The 16,851-nt window shown below is 37.8% G+C and overlaps 1 long non-coding RNA gene across 1 annotated transcript in view; it reads right to left on the bottom strand.

The window, feature by feature from the left end:
* Positions 1-1,127: 1,127 nt before the first annotated feature.
* The window catches only part of LOC139633317 (uncharacterized), a 20,886-nt gene continuing 5,162 nt past the window's right edge, over positions 1,128-16,851 (bottom strand). The window contains exons 2-3 of the long non-coding RNA XR_011693730.1: positions 2,059-2,115; positions 1,128-1,883 (exon numbers count right to left, since the gene is read on the bottom strand). This is a non-coding gene — a long non-coding RNA (uncharacterized lncRNA). The remainder of the gene's footprint in view (positions 1,884-2,058; positions 2,116-16,851) is intronic.

Below are 16,851 nucleotides of genomic sequence, written 5' to 3'. Positions count from 1 at the left end.
AAAGCATTTAATCGTGGGTGTCAACATGATTAATTGTGCACTAAAATCCATGTGAGACCTCCTAGTCATGGGGCCAGTGAAAAGGCATTTTGCATTTCAGCATAACTGGCACCAGGACAAGCAGTGAATCTATCCATGGGATGGTATGAATATCAAATTAATAATTAGCCATGTAATTTCTCCTCAGGAATTACTACGCCTCAAACTGGTTGGTGAATTTAATTATTAGCAGCCTTTTTGTTTCCATGTCCCTCTCATTACTGTCAGGATTGATGTAACGTAAACTTCATTAAAAATTAAAGCAAGAGTCTTAATTATGAGGCTACACTGACTGAAGTTAGAATTAGCCAACTCAGTGATGTGCAAATGAGAGCATTATTTAAGAAACATGCTGGAAGTAGTTATGCTAATTTCAAGAGTTCACAGTAGCAGACCTTTTCACTTGCAGTTGCATATTCATTAAACACACTATGCAAATTTAATGTAGCAGTCTTAGTAATGCCTTGTTAATTTATTCAGATTTATTGAGTACGACTTGTAAAAAGTACCAATTTAATTACCCTATCTCCTTGGAAGGTAAGGGATATGGCCAAGGTTTTAAACTGTGTAAATCAGGATTAGTGTGGTTTGATGGAGAAATAGGGAATGAAAGGACACTGCTGTTAATAGCCATGCTTGAAAGACATATTGATTTACTTAAGACATCATCCAAGTAAAATTCTCCAAAGTGCACTCAGCCAAACAAAAAAAGTAAAGATGAGCAGCATATGTACTGTTATAGTTGAGGATGAGTTCACCATGCATATCTTCATGTCAATATAAAGAGAAATTAGAAACTTCACACTTCTTCAGTGAGGATCTTGTGAGGGTTTTGTACAATACAACTACAGTCCTATACAACATGACAAAGTCTCGAACGTATGTTTTTTTGCTTAGAATCTGAATCTGAAAAGTAACTAAAGCAATGAAATGAATAAGGTGAAATAGAAAGTTCCCTCTAAAATGCAGTCTACTAGAAAAAGTGATAAATCAAAATACTAAAGTAAAGTATAAACTAAAGTACAGTATTTGTGCACAGTTAATTTTTACCATTGGACTGAGGATGTGCATATAGTTTCAGAGGTGGATTCATTTACAGTTTATTTACAAGTCTACGGCCAACAACTCTAATTGACTAGTATCACAGGTACATACAGGTACAGAGGCTTTTACCAAACAAGTTGTGCAAGCTCTTATCTAGAGAGCAGGGGTAAGTAAAAAAAAGTATCACACTGGCAGCTTTTGAGCAAAAATGATTTTGCACACATACATCACTTTTCTCCATGGTTGCATCCACATTAATGGAGGAAATATTCTGTTATTTTACAACCTGAGTCTTAGTGTCATAGTTTTAATGTATAATAACATAATGATGTACCCTGTGTGTATGGGCTAGTGTAAAACTGATATTGTTGCACAGGACAAAAGTGCTTCACAGAAAATAGCTGTACACCTAATACAATGTGACCAAGAAAATACAAACCTTAAAACAGTTCTTTCAACAACAATATCAACAAAAAGTTCTGTGCTAAATTTGTACTGGACTTTTCAATATGTTTGAATTCTGAAGACACTGATACACACCAGGTGAACCTGCAGATTGAACTTGGAAGATCTGCAATGATGAAAAAGGAAAACTGTTGTTGGAGGCCAAAGTGATACCAAAATGTTTTGTGGGGGTTCTGCAACTGTTTCAAAAATAATTTTTATGTCTGTAAATGAAAAGAACATCAGTTTTATATATTTCCAAAAGCAGAGTCAGGAAGAAGTACGGCGCTCCAGGTTAAATGCTCAACACGAGGTGATTCTTTCTGTGTTTGTCCTCTGTGACCTTTTCCCTGACTCTGTTGTGAAAAAAAGACATATCATTTTAGAAACTGTCATAGAGGTCAAACGATGAAAACAATGAAACTATAAATACACCAAAAGTCAAATTACAGGGTTTGGTGCATTGAAAGCAATAGAATAAGTTAATACAGTGAATACTTTGTTTGTTTACTACCTGTCTTATCATATCACCTTCTCTAGTGATCCTGCGGTGTGTTCAGATCTTAGCACTTGAACTGGTGAGTAATACTGAAAAAAAAAAAAAGGTTGTATTAAAGGTGTAGTACCACCCTCTGTATTTGAAGTTAAAGTATTCCTAATTTGCAATCTATAACTCTTGTGTCAGACCATGTAAAATGCTGGTTCAATGAAAGGTGACTATTACAAACAACATAGCAATAAACATTTGCATCTAAGAGCATGTTTACTGCATTGGACCGAATCCAAATACAAAGAATTACTGCACAAAGAGAGGGGTGTTAATTAATATGCACTTTTAATTCAATATGTAAACCCCTGAAGAAGAAAATAAACATGTCTGCACCCATCTTGGCATGGCATGTTTAATATAATAAACCTTACAGCCACCTATTCCTGTGGAGCAGATTTTGATCTGTATTCTAACAACAAACTAACAAGACAATGTCCTCTCAGGTGACTTCAAAAATAAAAAAGACAGAGAAGGGAAGCGTGTACAATGTGCAACCAAATAATCTTGTTTAGTTTCAAGTGGTATGGTCAGTTGTCAGTGACTAGATGTTAGTCCTCGGGGACAGAGTTGAAAGACTGAACTGGAGAAAAACATCCTTGGGGCGTGCTGTGAAGAAGCCCAATCATTGTGGTGGTAAAAACAACCTGCAGACGAGCACTGAGGGCCACACAGCTCTGACCATGGCAGCGCAGAGCTCACTGACTACACACACCACTCCAGGAGATAATTACAGTGGCTGGGTGTCTATTGCTCCTGTCTGTTCATCACTCCCTGTTGTCCCGCTGAAGTCCCTTGGGGTGTGTGTGCGTGTGTGTGTATGCGCGTGTGTGTGTGTATGCGTGTGTATGTACGTACTGGGGGACCCTACAAACCGTCAGGCTAATCCTGAAATCACCTCTTACTGCTTTGCTGAACAAAAATTAAACGTCCATGTTTTTGATGCATCCATCCAAACAAAAAATTAAATAAAGACATGAAACCCGTTAAAACAGACTCTGCACAATTAAGCTGCTCAGGGTTATATTTATTTTGAACTCAAGGAAAAGGCCTAACTTGTTTTTTTTTTTTCTTTTTTTTAATAATCCCCATAAATAAAAAAGGCTCTCAGAAGATGCAGTATAAGTGCCTGAAAAGAGTGCACACAGTGTAAACTACTGATGTGTGTAGGCGTTAGCGCTGCACCACAAACACCTCTGAGTTGATTACATAAATATTGCATTACTCAATTATTTATGTGTTATTAATTAAAAAACATTTTACTTGAAAAGGAAAATATTTGTAAGTAGAATCACAGGACTTTAGTTTAATATATTGAAGCATGTTTTAGCAGCATAAATATAGATATTATCATTCTGCATGCTTGAGGTAAAAAATGATACCAAATAAAGTTTTGATATATAATAAAACTAAAATAAATAAATGTTGTTGCCTTTTCAATATGAGACTTAGAGTTATAGAAAAATGATTGGAGAAAGCCAAAATATTGATATCTGTAATTCATGAACTCAATTTCATATTTTTACAGTCATATAGGAAATATGATTTATGTCACTCTCAGTGACACACACACACACACACACACTCTCTCTCTCTCACACACTCACACACACACACACACGCACACACGGTATATCCAGGTTTAGATGGGCAGAAAATACTAGATGCACTTGTCGTTATCTCTGTATACTTTGGTTGTGAGTTTTCTGCTGTAATGGCTGTAAAAATTGATATTTTCATGTCTGCTGTGGCTGTTTTTCCACATTACTCTGACATTCACAGTGCTGATGTCAAAATTAAAATGCTGATTATATTCATCCCTATTGAACCTCCAACCAGAAGATGACTCAATATACATCCTTTATCATCTTGAGGGCAATCATTTCCATTTTTCTCACTAAGAGTGACAGATGTGAACCATCCCATTGACCATAATTAATCTGTGTTTAAAATGAACAGGCCACATAGTAGTGGCGGCGTAGCCCAGGGTCTGAGGGCTTGTGTCACGGTGCTATCTGTCTGGCCCCATGCATCTCAGTGTAATTATCCCATTGCCATGAATAATGGGACAAGGGGGATCCGAGTGATGCTTTGATAGAGATGAGATTAGTTTAATCAAGTTCATTGCTTGGGCTAGGCCACCGAATCTCATCATTCCTCCTCTCAAATCACCAGACCCTCACCCCACCCGCCAAAGCCCCCTTTACACCTGCCACATTAGCCAGAAAAATTTATGACATCGTTAGTTTTAAGTGCTACCTCTGTTAGGACAATGCATACTTTAAGCAGAAGCCTTTGTGACAAAAGGATTCATTTTAAACAGGGCAAAAGCATGAGTCCTGTATCCGTGCAAGGTACTGATATCATATGGTCTGAAGGCATATTTACAACACAGAAAAAAATGTGTACATATCACAATAATTATATTGTACTGTACTATAACAGTGCTATAGTGCGGTGGTAAACTTCCATGTTTATTTTCAGGTTAGATATATGGCATATCTCAGGTACATAGTATGTTATAGAAGCTATAACCTTGGTCAAATAAGTGAACAATTTAGCATCACATTTAGATTCAATATAAATAAAAACTGTTGGTTTTCAATAGTTTAGACACCTCTCATTAGAAAGTCAAACATGGGATTCATCATTGTAATGTGTTGCACCCCTGAGGCAGATATTCATGTAAAACAGAAAGAACATCACAGGGCACTCTGTGTATTTACGGACAACAAATCATGTTTGTCAAAACTGACAAACCCAGCGTGAGACAAAGGCAGCGGACTCCTATAGTGATCCTAGCTAGGAGAAATCCATAAACACATGTTCCCTGCAGCGCACCATCAGTCTCTGCAGCTGGCCTGACGTCAGAGGACAGGGCTTTAACTGTCCACAGAGGACAACAACTTTGCAAACAAAGCCCCAAGTCCAGCCTCTCGGAAGTCCCGACTTTGACTTTCCCCTAGCATCGTGTCAACACACCGCTCTGCACCCCCCTCCACAAAAATTAACACTATTACAGCACAATTTGGGAGTCATTTATCAAATAAGACATAGGATTAATTAAGCCTGAGGACTAAATTAGCCTCCCCCTTCACTCATCAAGGTGTACCCTTGGCCGGGGGTTGGAGATGAGGGGGTGGGGGCTTCATGCTAGTGGTGAGGGGTGGGCTGGGGGCAGGGATTTCATATCTCTAGCATGTGTTTAGTACACTGAACATTCATGTCTGGACAAAAAAAAAGATGAAAACCCCTTTATCCCCAATTTACATATGATGTATGACAATAAAAAAACTCCAGAGGGGAATACTACCACAGAGCTGTTCATTACATATTAGCTTTTTGGCAATATATTTACCAGGCTGAAAGGCCTTGTAGGAAAAAAGTTGGCCTTATAAAACACTGAATGACAAAACTTCTACCCCTGCAGGCACTTATTCTACACTAAAACATAAACATCCATCAGTTTCGCATGTATACTAGCTGTTGAGGGGATTCAGTATCCCCCTACTACATTACAATTACATTCAGTCTTTCAGTGTTGTTTTTAGCTGAATTATCTCACATCCAACACGGGGACAATGGCAAGACGCAGGTATGTTTTATGTATAATGATGTCCTGGAATAAGTAAAGATTCCCTCCCTTATGTACAGAGATATGACACACATACGTTCATACCGCACACTGAGTTCATTCGTCCATAACATCCCGTCCCTCACTGGAGAGGGTCAGGCCTTTGATGAATGGACTGTGTAGCATGTAGCTTCAGGCTAAGATTCAGCACCTCAAGAGGCAGAGAGGAACCAACTCTGGTTAGAGCAAAGAAAGAGTAGAAAGAAAGGAGGAAATGAGGGAGGGAGAGAGATAGAGAGAGATAGAGAGATAGAGAGCTAGAGAGAGAGACAGACAGACAGAGAGGCAGAGAAAGATGAATTTGGATTACCCAGGAGTTCTGTCTCCCCCGAGTCCTGCATCCGAGAGACATTAGGAATCTAATGTGCTATTATTCTCCATCACCCCCCTAAGCTTAAAACATCTGTCCTTGGGGTGTCTCCAGTAATAGACAAGGGCTTTCGGACCCTTCGCTAAGACAAGATAGCAGCTTCTACAAGGGCCCTTGACGTCCTGCCGACTTAATCTGCAAGTACTTCCACAAAATTGACATTGCCTAGAGAGTAAAGCAATCAGCAGTGTTACAGAGCATTTATATTTCAGTGGTGCTTCCGCAGACAGTGAAACCTGACCTTTAGGAGGCCTGACAAAGAATTACATGTCTTGTCATTGATTTTTCTAACTTTAAAAAGATTTTTTCTTTTGCCATTTGAGTTTTCTCAAGGTTAGCACTAGGTGAGTGAATGCTTGAGTGAGTAATATACAGTATCACAGTATTGTGATGGCAGTATTTGCATCATAGGAAGTGATTTTCTGCTTTTGAAAATATTCTTAGGATACAAAGCCATTTGGATAAATCTTAACTCCTTTCTCTCACTGTTGTTATATATAATTGCTTTTCAACACTAAGACCAAAATTACTCCATCCATCCATTCACTAGTTATATGTGCGTATCCTGGAGGGTCGAGGGGGGCTGGAGCTGATCACAGCTGACACAAATGTTTTGATGAGGAAAACCATGTGAGCTCTAGCTAAATACTGTCATTTCTTACCATCTCCCTTTCTCACAATTGATTTTAAGTTTTATGCCCCAGTTCCACGCACCTCTGTAAATCCACTGTAAGTCTTTATACAAACTCTAGGTCTCTGTCTTAGATTGTGTGCTTGATGTCTGGTGTAGATCTACATTTTTCTTACGGCTAATAACTGCTGTGAAAAGACCAAAACTAACAATTAATTTACCCTATTAACAAGTATTGTCTGTATGACTTTATATGTTGGTTCTAAAAACTGTTAAAACACATTCGTGAAATTCATTGTTGCAAAATGTGTTTTTATTACGATGAGCAGTTTATTCTGAGTCATTCCCACATACACCGCTCTGGTGCTGTAAATAGCTCACTTGCAAATCTGAAGCTGAAAATGGTCCACAACAAACACGCCATTTACTTCTGTTTGAGTAACATTTGCTACAGTGCCTAGCTGTTTTGGAAAAGTATTTGGGCCATTTAAAAAAAAAAGAGAAAGTATTTGTGACCTGCTGTTGAATTATTCAGTGGAAATGGGATATATATATATATATATATATATATATATAATAAATACATTTGAGGGTATGATGATGAGAGAGAAAGAGACATGAAGCAATTTCCCAACAAAACTTAAAGCAGCCAAATGCAAAATGCTGTTTTCACTGCCACGTGATCCAGCGTGTAGTATTTATTTTGCTACAAATTTTAATGGATCCTATGACATTTCATATTTAAACAATGATGTGATAATGTGCTATGGTCCAGAGTAAATTACTTTCTGATCTAAAACTCACCGCTACCTGTGCAATATTGGGAAATTTCTTATACTTTTTTTTTTTTTTTTTTTGAATCTTTGGAGCATCAGAGAGTAATTATCTTCATATAGCTACAAATGCAATATTCATGATACTCATTTTTAACATGAAAGATCTGTTAATGGAGGCATAGTATTTGATGTTGTATTTCTACTAATTGAATTAAATCTAGTCAAAGAGCAGAAATATTTGTCTTAAAGGCTTTCAGAGCCCCAAGCCCTGATTATAAATGCGTCCCGTTAAATGAAAAGAATATATCTTGATTCATTAATTATTGATGAAAGGGAGAAAAAAATACTATGGGTACTCATTAATTTAAGAGAAATAATGTCTCATCGTTACGCAGGATGGCATAGCAACTACTCTGCTATGAGAAATACCAAAGTCCCAATAGAACCATCACACAGGATGATGGAAACCATGCAACCTGTTTAAATAGGAAGTTTCTTTGCTAAAGAGATGGTGTGGGCTGAACAGATGGCCAAACCTGTGCCTTTCACTACTGTTTCTGTTGAGCAATTAAAAGTTTCTGGCTGTTTTTCTCCCTTCCCCCCAAAGTACAGATTGCAAACATGACAAGAGGTCAAATATCTGCAAGGGAAAAAGGAGTGGAACAACTGTTCCACCGAGCTGCTCTGGCCTCAGCTGGTGTGCAAGCGGACGTGTATTCACCTGAACGAGGACTGGTAATCACCCCACACCGAAGTGAATAATTAGTGTAATAATTACCAGGCTTAAAATGAATCTGCGAGCTACCCTCTCTCACAATGCCATCAAGAATAACAGGTGTTGAAAGTGCCTTGAAGGGACAGAGATTAAAGATTATTTCGTTATCCTGGGTCTCCTTCAGGCACAACTGTCTTGTGTTTTATCCTGTCATCCACAGTGAGGGTCATGTGGGGGCTCATTTTCCTCTGGCTTGGCAGTTTTGGGAGCTAGGCATCTGACAGAGAGTGAATGTTGTTTAATCTGGGAGTGTGAGCCGTCCTTGAGCTTCCTGGACACTCCATGTCCACATAACCTCCAGCTACATGGAGTTAGGTTGTACTAATGGTTATTATTAGCTGTCGCACTGGCTTTTCCATGGAATGAAAAAATATATATATATAAAAATCCAAGCGATACTGAAATAACATTTCTGCTGTGTATTCATCTCATGTAAACTAAATTGAAAAAAAAAAATGGCAGAATTGCAATCCCAGTGATAAATCTAAATAATGACACAGTTATGCTTTTGTGTATTAGATTCATATTGAGTTTACATCCTTTCCAACAACACATTATCCCATATTTTGCACAGTGATAATCCTAATTTTCTCATTAGAAGAGAGGGCACTACTTATCTGATTTCTTTGGCAGCATAGTGGCTGTATGTACTCTCTGTTTTGACTTAAGCAATGAAGCAAGTGAGCCTAGGGGTGTTTGTTCTTGTAAGAATTACTTAAAGACTTGTCAAGATGCCACAACTCGTGCTTCGGTTCCCAGGCTCTTTCAGTGTTTGTTATTCAGACTTCCTGTGTGTTTTTGAAATTGCTACAGCAGGTGTAACAGATCTTAGACACACTGAATTAAATATTTGTTTCCAATGCTTAACAAAGTGTATTTTGTGTTTTAATTACAGTGGAACTGGAATAATCCCAAAGGTATTACAGGGCTATAAATGGTCATTATATTCCCAGCATCACTATCACTATCATCACTAATGTAGCCGAGAATCATAATGTCATGATATTCTTGTGCCACACAAAAGAACCCAACTACATAAATAGCTTTGTGTGGGATTCCTTAGTATTTCCATCCAGCAATGACTCGAATATGTGAATGTCTATGCAAAATCAAGACAAATGTGTGGTTGAAACAGACATTGGTTGATTACAGTATCAGTGTGACATACTGCACTTTATCTTTTACCCTGCCCTGTTGTCTTATAATGTTGTATCATTAGTTTCCCTGACAATGATTTAGCGTTCAGCCATCTACCCCACTGACCTGTGCTGTGTTTAAACCTAACCTTCTTTTAGCCCTAGCCATCATTTGTCACTTCTGAGCTGTCAAATACACACAAATTGGCCACAACCTGCCATGGCTGGTGACAGCAAGACACAGAGGGGCGGCAAAACAGAAGCGGGGCAATCAGCTGCATCCATTACATTTACATGGTCTGGGAAGGTTAGCAAGTTGTTCCTGAAAGATTACCACCTCTAATTTCTTTGGGGAGGATGGGACCTTGGTTCTGCTGCCAAGCCTGCTTTTCAGGTCAGGGCCCCCTGAATGTTAACTAAGACCCAGGATCAGGTCAGCAGGCAGGCCAAGGGACCAGAGGAGAGCCTGCGCCTTGCTCTTACACTGGCGGCCAGCAAGTCGTGCAGAAAGTTGCCATCCATCTTTGGCACAGTGCTAATGATCCATTCTGGGAAAGGTCTGTGGTTAGGAAAACTATTCAGGTAGTTCTCCACTGGTGCTTCCCTGCTGCTAAGTGCAACACCAACTCTGAAATCTCTGCCAGCAAAAAGACAGGCTCACTTACCAAAAAATTCTCTAGTATTTCTTCAATAAGAGACAGAACTGTTTGATGTCCTCACAACTGCTCATCAACCCTCTGGTTGTCTTCTTTAAGCTACGCTGCAAGAAGAAGAATCTCATGTGGTGCCACAAAGAGTGCCTTCTGCTTTCAGTTTTTTAACTTTTACTTTGAACTGCATTATTAAACAGTTTCAAGTCCATCTCAAACTATGATGAGAAGAGCATTGCAATATGTTTCTGCAACTCTTGTAGCCCTATATCATGTTTTGAATGCTACTCAGTGTTACTATGGCGTAGGCAGCTAGGCTGCATGAAATAGGTAAACAGGTAACAGGTAGAGTATGACCAATATAGTTTTCTCAAATATTACCACACTTTCATGAAATCAAACTGTCACAGACAAGCAAATAATAACAATAAGTGGTATTTTTTTTTAATTAAAGCCCCAATTAGCTCTATTTAAAGTCGGGAAACTAAACATCCCTTTGAATCCAATTGAATTTTCTTTTTTTTTTTAACATAAAAAAATTCTCATACATTATGCATATCACCTGAATGGATGTACATAGACCTGCCATATCACAAATATATATTTACATAATACATATAATAAACACCAATGGTTTCAGAATATACAGTACACAGCATAATGCCCAACTATATAAAACACGTCATAATAAACACTTACACTGATGCAATGTATGCTTACACCTTGTAGTTAAATGTATATAAATGTTATTTGTCAGTACTGTCAGGTCCCACTGCACATTCTCAAATTAAATCCGCCCCAGAGTATATTTCAGATCATATCCTTTATGTTTGATGAGAAAAATACAATATCACTTGTCATGACCTTACATCAAAGGTAAAGAAGACAATACACTATATAATGTGCCCCATGTCATTTTATCTAATTTGGTTTACAATGAAATGGCCAATTAAAAATAACTGCATTACTTTGTTAATAAAGCAGAAGACTGACTCAAGGGAACATTTCATTGGCAGTTAATTATGCAGTCTGGTATTCTCAGACGTTCTCAGCAAATGTACAGTGAGACTATAAAGCTGTTATTGTGCTCTGGTTCCATTTCATATTTGCATAATAGAAAGAGCACCATGTGTTTTGTTGCTACCACCACATGCAAAGCCTCAGCATGTTTAGAAAAACGCTGTATCTGTGGAGTTGCATTAGCATGTACGTCATACCTCACTGGATTCAGTTCCTGTGACATAAGGTAGTAATCCCTAATGTTTGATTTTCAAAACATGAGTATAATTATATATTTATGTTGTTGATGCGCTGTAGTCCACATGCACACATACACAAAACACTGAAGAATTAATGTCCAAGAGAGACTTCAAATGTCTAAGTGTATAAATAAAAATGTGAATAAGTCAAATAAATGAGATACAGTTCACCTAAATCTAAATTGCTGCAGTCTATGAACAGAATTGTTTTTACCTGCTGTCATTGAGTTGTGCTGTAAAGCTCTCTGTTTTTATGCCTTTCTGAGGTAAATGATGCTTGAACTGCAGGGAGATCACTCACTGTTAACCATATGGTTTTGTGCAAAAGGTCACCAATGTTTCTAAGGGTTAATATCAAACGCCCAAACATAGACAAGAGGGACCCATGCATATTAATGACAGTCTATATTCCCTTGTGCAGAGAAGACCAGGTAAATGGTGAATCTGTATTTCTTTCTTAAGAGAATTGTGGATGTATGGTGTTCACAGCAGTGACAGACAGTTAATGAATAAGTATTTTCAGTCTATTCTAATTACCTGACTAATAGATTTTTAGACTAATCTGCAGAAGTCATTCTTAACTAATGGCAATAATGGATTTTTGTTTTACTTCCCCTGTAGTGTGTCAGTCATTAATCAGACAACCACCATGCCTCATTAGACTGAGATAAACTGAACTGACTGATAAAGTTTAAATATATTAACTTCACAAAGAGTTACATTAATAAGTGATTTTTCTCCTAGGTATGATTTGCCCACTTTCCTTTGTCGACATTTCTCTTTACATTGACAGTGAGTGGGATCAGTCTCCCCTCAGCCATGATAAGAAATATTGGCTTTTAACAGTCACATTAAAGCATATGGCTGCTCAGGGCCATACCAGTATTGTGCAAAAGCCTAAAGGGATTTATACAGAGTCTAGTTCCCCCTCAAATCTGCTATCCGCACCAAAACAACTATCACTTTATGTGAGAATTAGCAAATAGTTATCATTTCTATGACATAAAAAGGTCCATGCCAACATGCACTGCAATAATAAAATATTGAAACGCCTATGAAACATAAATGTGAATTCTTGCTACATCTGTCTCTTGCTAATTGAGTTGCTACCAAGAATGTTAGTACTCTGGAGAATAATTTGTAAGTGCAAAACATCGAATGGACCAATTTATTGGTTGCTGCAGGCTGTAGAGTTCCAACAGTCTTTGATCAACCTTTTTAGGTCAGTATCTCTCGAAATACAGAGAGGAGAATTACACAGCAGAGAAAATATTTCATCTTATCAAAAGACAAGGAAAAGTATTTTTGTAGTTATACTGTTTGGCTGTAATGGTGAATAAATTCTTTAGAAGTCTTGAAGCCAGAGTGGGGAAATAGCAGCTTTTGCGCACAATATTTATTGTTTTGTGTGGATGGTAACTTAAACATTTATCATCAAAAAGTGACAGAAAGAGTAATTATAAGTTTTGCCTTTACTCATCACTCACTGGATGTAAGATGCACGCACTGACAGTAACCCGGTAGGCTTCTCTTACACACTAAATTAAAAGCTGCTTCAAAGAGCTTTGTGTTGGCAGAGGGCTTGATCAATCTTTGATTTTGAAAGATTCTTCTCACTTTGACAATGGGTGTATTAAAGATTGTTTGAAAACTCAGACAGATGTCAACACTCTGTTTTGCTTAAATAACATGCTAACACTTCACTGAATTATTGAGAGTGTGCTGATCACTGTGTGTCCTCAGTGAACCTCATTTCATGGCAAAATCTCTGTTATTGTATCAATAGTTCTTTACTTTGATGCATATGACACTGTACATATCCAACATATGTACTTCACCAATACACTGATCATAAACATGACCAAAAATTTTACCATTACCTCCTTAAGTGATCCTCACCTAAACCTAATTAACATAAGATTTCTTAATGATACTGCATACTCACAGTTAAGCTGCATAGAATAGTAAAATAGTCTTCATTCTCAATAGGATTTGACAATAATAGTTGTGCTTATCATAAAATATTATACAAACTGCAATACTGAGAAATCACAGCCCAGTGGTCTCATAGCACAGAGTAGGTTCTGAAAGTATCCTCAGTATCTGGCAGCAGTAAACTGCGCACTTCTTAAAACAACATATCTTCGTGGCTGTTAAAATAAAATGGTAACCCGGTCCGTCCTCCAGGTTCTTTTTCTTTCTGTAAGATCTGAAACTGAATAAAATGCTGATTTATTTGTCTATTTTTTTTGGTTAATGAATTCACCCTCCCACTGACCACCCAGGAACCTGAGCTGTTTCTCCCTAACAACCTTTGCTCTTGTTGTGTATAAAGACTATGTTTACTATTTGTAAAGACTCTGCTTTACCACCAGGCACCCTGGGTCTTGTTACCATAGAATCAGACAACAAACCCTATAGTGACTTTTTTTAAGCCTTTTTTCCCCCCTGTTTAGCCTCATTGTAACATTTTACAGTAACAGCTGGCTAAATGCTAACATAGTTCTAATGCACATAATGGCACGGTGTGTCTTCTGAAAATATATCATCTTATAAGTGATGCAGTATGTGACATATTGTAGAGTAATAACTTAGGTACAGCTGGCCTTTCTCTTATTAAGCAGATTTAGTTACAAAAATGACCAAGCGTCTCTGCTGATCACCACCATACCCCATTCATTATACCTATGAATGGTCCCTTGGTCACATGGCTGGAAACTGCAATTATACTGGCAGAAAAAGGAAAAATTGAGTGGTACATTTAAAAATGCTGAATTGCATAAATTAATTTGGAAATAGTAGACTCAGCCGGCGAAGGCTGATCCCTCTTCTTCCCTCTAGAAATGCTGCCTCAACACCAGGCCATTACTTCGTTGGTCTGAGCCCATGTGAATCTAAATGTAGTTTTTTGTAGCTGGTATTCAGACAAATATAAAGAGATAGCTGCAGTTAAAACCTATAAGAGATTTAAGTCTCTTGATACACCATCAATTATAATAATACAACAAACACTTCACTCCACCACTATCAAACCCTAATGATAAAGATAAAGAATGATAAAAATGTTTGTAACACAGACAGGTCTGTATTTAAAAAAAAGAAAGGAGTGAGAAAATCAAGTGAGAAATGTCAGAACTACCAGCTGAGAACAGACACAATAAACTAAAACATGTTTACTTGTAATGTATCCACACTCCATGATAGTGAGGTCATATAATTTATTTCTACTCAAAACATTTCAACAAGGCCCTCAAGATAAGATATCAGGTTGTACAGCACACTACATCATTAGCTCACACATGTGCAGCGTCTCAGAGGACCTTTAATTTGTGTAGGAAAAGTCTGTTCCTTCACTGTGAGGTTAAAGAGTGGGTGACAAGTGAAGAAAATCACAGTGGAATGCATTAATTAGGTAGACCTAAAAGCATATTTATCAAAGGCTAAGCCTTATGGGAATTATCTCAGAAATTATCTAATAAAGACAGGACAGGTTAATAGAATAAAAGGCCTTGAATAGAATGTGTGCTTATACATAAAATATCAACCTGATCTCACATGTAAACGAATCATTAGGATGTAACGATTAAATGTTATGGCAAGCAGATCCCTAACAAGTGAAATGACCCTCATATGTGTCGACAGTGACAATTGGCTTCTTATGTTCACTCTGATTAAAATGTCAAAGCCTCTGACTTAATTCATCTCGGCATTTGTAAGATTCCACATGAAACGGCCCAATATTTGCTCAGAGTGAAAAGACAGATTACATGAACTTGACTAAGCTGATATCAAAAATAAATATTTCATGAACTCCCTTAATCAGAAAACAGTGCACTGGTCCATAGAGGAAATAAACAGCCTACTGATTCTGTCTGAATCATCTAAATGGTGTCAATCACAAGTGAATATGGAGGGCCCCCATCCCGGCTAGTGATGACTGATGGCCCTTCAGTGGCGAGTGAGACAGACGGAGCCGATTGAGAGAGCTTATCTTTATGGTGGAGCCATGGAATTGTTAACAGGAGGTGATGGCTTGCATCCGCTGAGTTGAGCTGGGAAATAAAGCTGTTGGGCTCGGGCCGCCTTGCCATCATTCACAGAGGTAATGATCTCTGTCTGGCTCAGAAGTAAGTAACAGTCTGCCCACAGGTTAGTGAGGGCGTGACACAATGTCGCTGACAAAGTTGAACTTGGACAGATGAGCACAGGTCAGTACACTGCTATATTTTTTCAGACGTTTAATAGGCAATTTAATGAAGATGAGAATATATTGCAAAATCTAAGGTTCATGAAGTTTGAGATGAGTAGCCGTGGACATTTTTAGGTTTTTCCCTTATGATCCAGGAATAATGTGGAGTAGCTGCAGAGCAACATGATTGCAAAACTAAAAAAGTCCTATATGTCATTCACCATGGCATTTCTTAATGATAACACAGAGAAGTGTTCATAGTGAGCACATAAATAATGGTGGCGATGATATTCTTCTAGAGATCAAAATGGAGGCAGCAGTATGTTGAGAGGAAGCAGTCAAAGATCTAGCTCCACTCAATTATCTTTAGCAGGATAATTAATCAATTCAGTATGCACATCCAAGTCTCAGAGGCGTCTTTGAGATAATTGTTCTCATTGACTTGAATAATTATTTGTTTGCTGATTTAATTATTTTCGCATTTGGAAAACAAATGAACGTGTGCTGGTACATACTCCACTTTTTTTTTTTTTCTTTTGATGTTGGTAGGTGAAATAGGTGTGAGCATCAGACTGAAACTATGATGTTATGATAAATCCTCATTCAGAACGTCTCGTGAGAAATTAACGGCAACCATATTCACAATTTATGAGTGTATTTTTTTTCTAGAACGCTAACCTCAACTTGAAGGAGGTCAATAAAACATGAATTGTTTCTGCCTCGTGGCATCAATACAAACTACACTGAATCAAAGGCTAATATTTCTCAGCTATGAGGTCAGCCCTGGGTTACAGACACAGTGTCTTCACACAAAGACTGGCCTGTTGAAAACAATCCTCAGTTCACACCATTATGAGTATGAATGAGACCTTATGGCTTCTGCAGCAAATAGCACAAATTACGAGGGCCAGTTTAATGGCACTCACTAGTATTTATCATGCCGTTTTAAATGTTTTGCTCATTTGTTTCCATTAAATATTTCATCTTCCCTTAAATATTCATTTAACTTCCTCTTTAAATTTTTTACCAGTCTCTTTGCAGTTGCTATCTTCTTGCCTCCCTTTTAGGCTTTGCAATCATAAATAATTATTCATCTACACCCAGAAAGAGATTGCATAAAACATGCACATGAATCCTTTTTGTCTTTTCTCATTAGTGATATACTTCGAGTAGCCTAAATACTTCCCGCTACCCCACTTATGGAAATTGGTTGGAGAACCTTCCTAATGATTCTGCTTCACAAATAGGTTATGCCTCCATCTCTGATCCTAACGTTCATCCCTCCTTTCATCACGAAAGGAGGGGTCTGCGACAGCATCCGCGTCGAGATCTGGAGTTCCTGTATTACTTTTAAAAA

This window comes from Trachinotus anak, unplaced genomic scaffold (assembly GCF_046630095.1).
Source record: "Trachinotus anak isolate AG129_WGS33_773 ecotype Australia unplaced genomic scaffold, CSIRO_AGI_Tana_v1 ptg000002l, whole genome shotgun sequence".
NCBI classification, from domain to species: Eukaryota; Metazoa; Chordata; class Actinopteri; order Carangiformes; family Carangidae; genus Trachinotus; species Trachinotus anak.
The sequence above is the reverse complement of the archived record's forward strand: the minus strand, read 5'-3'. Positions and strand labels throughout refer to the sequence as shown.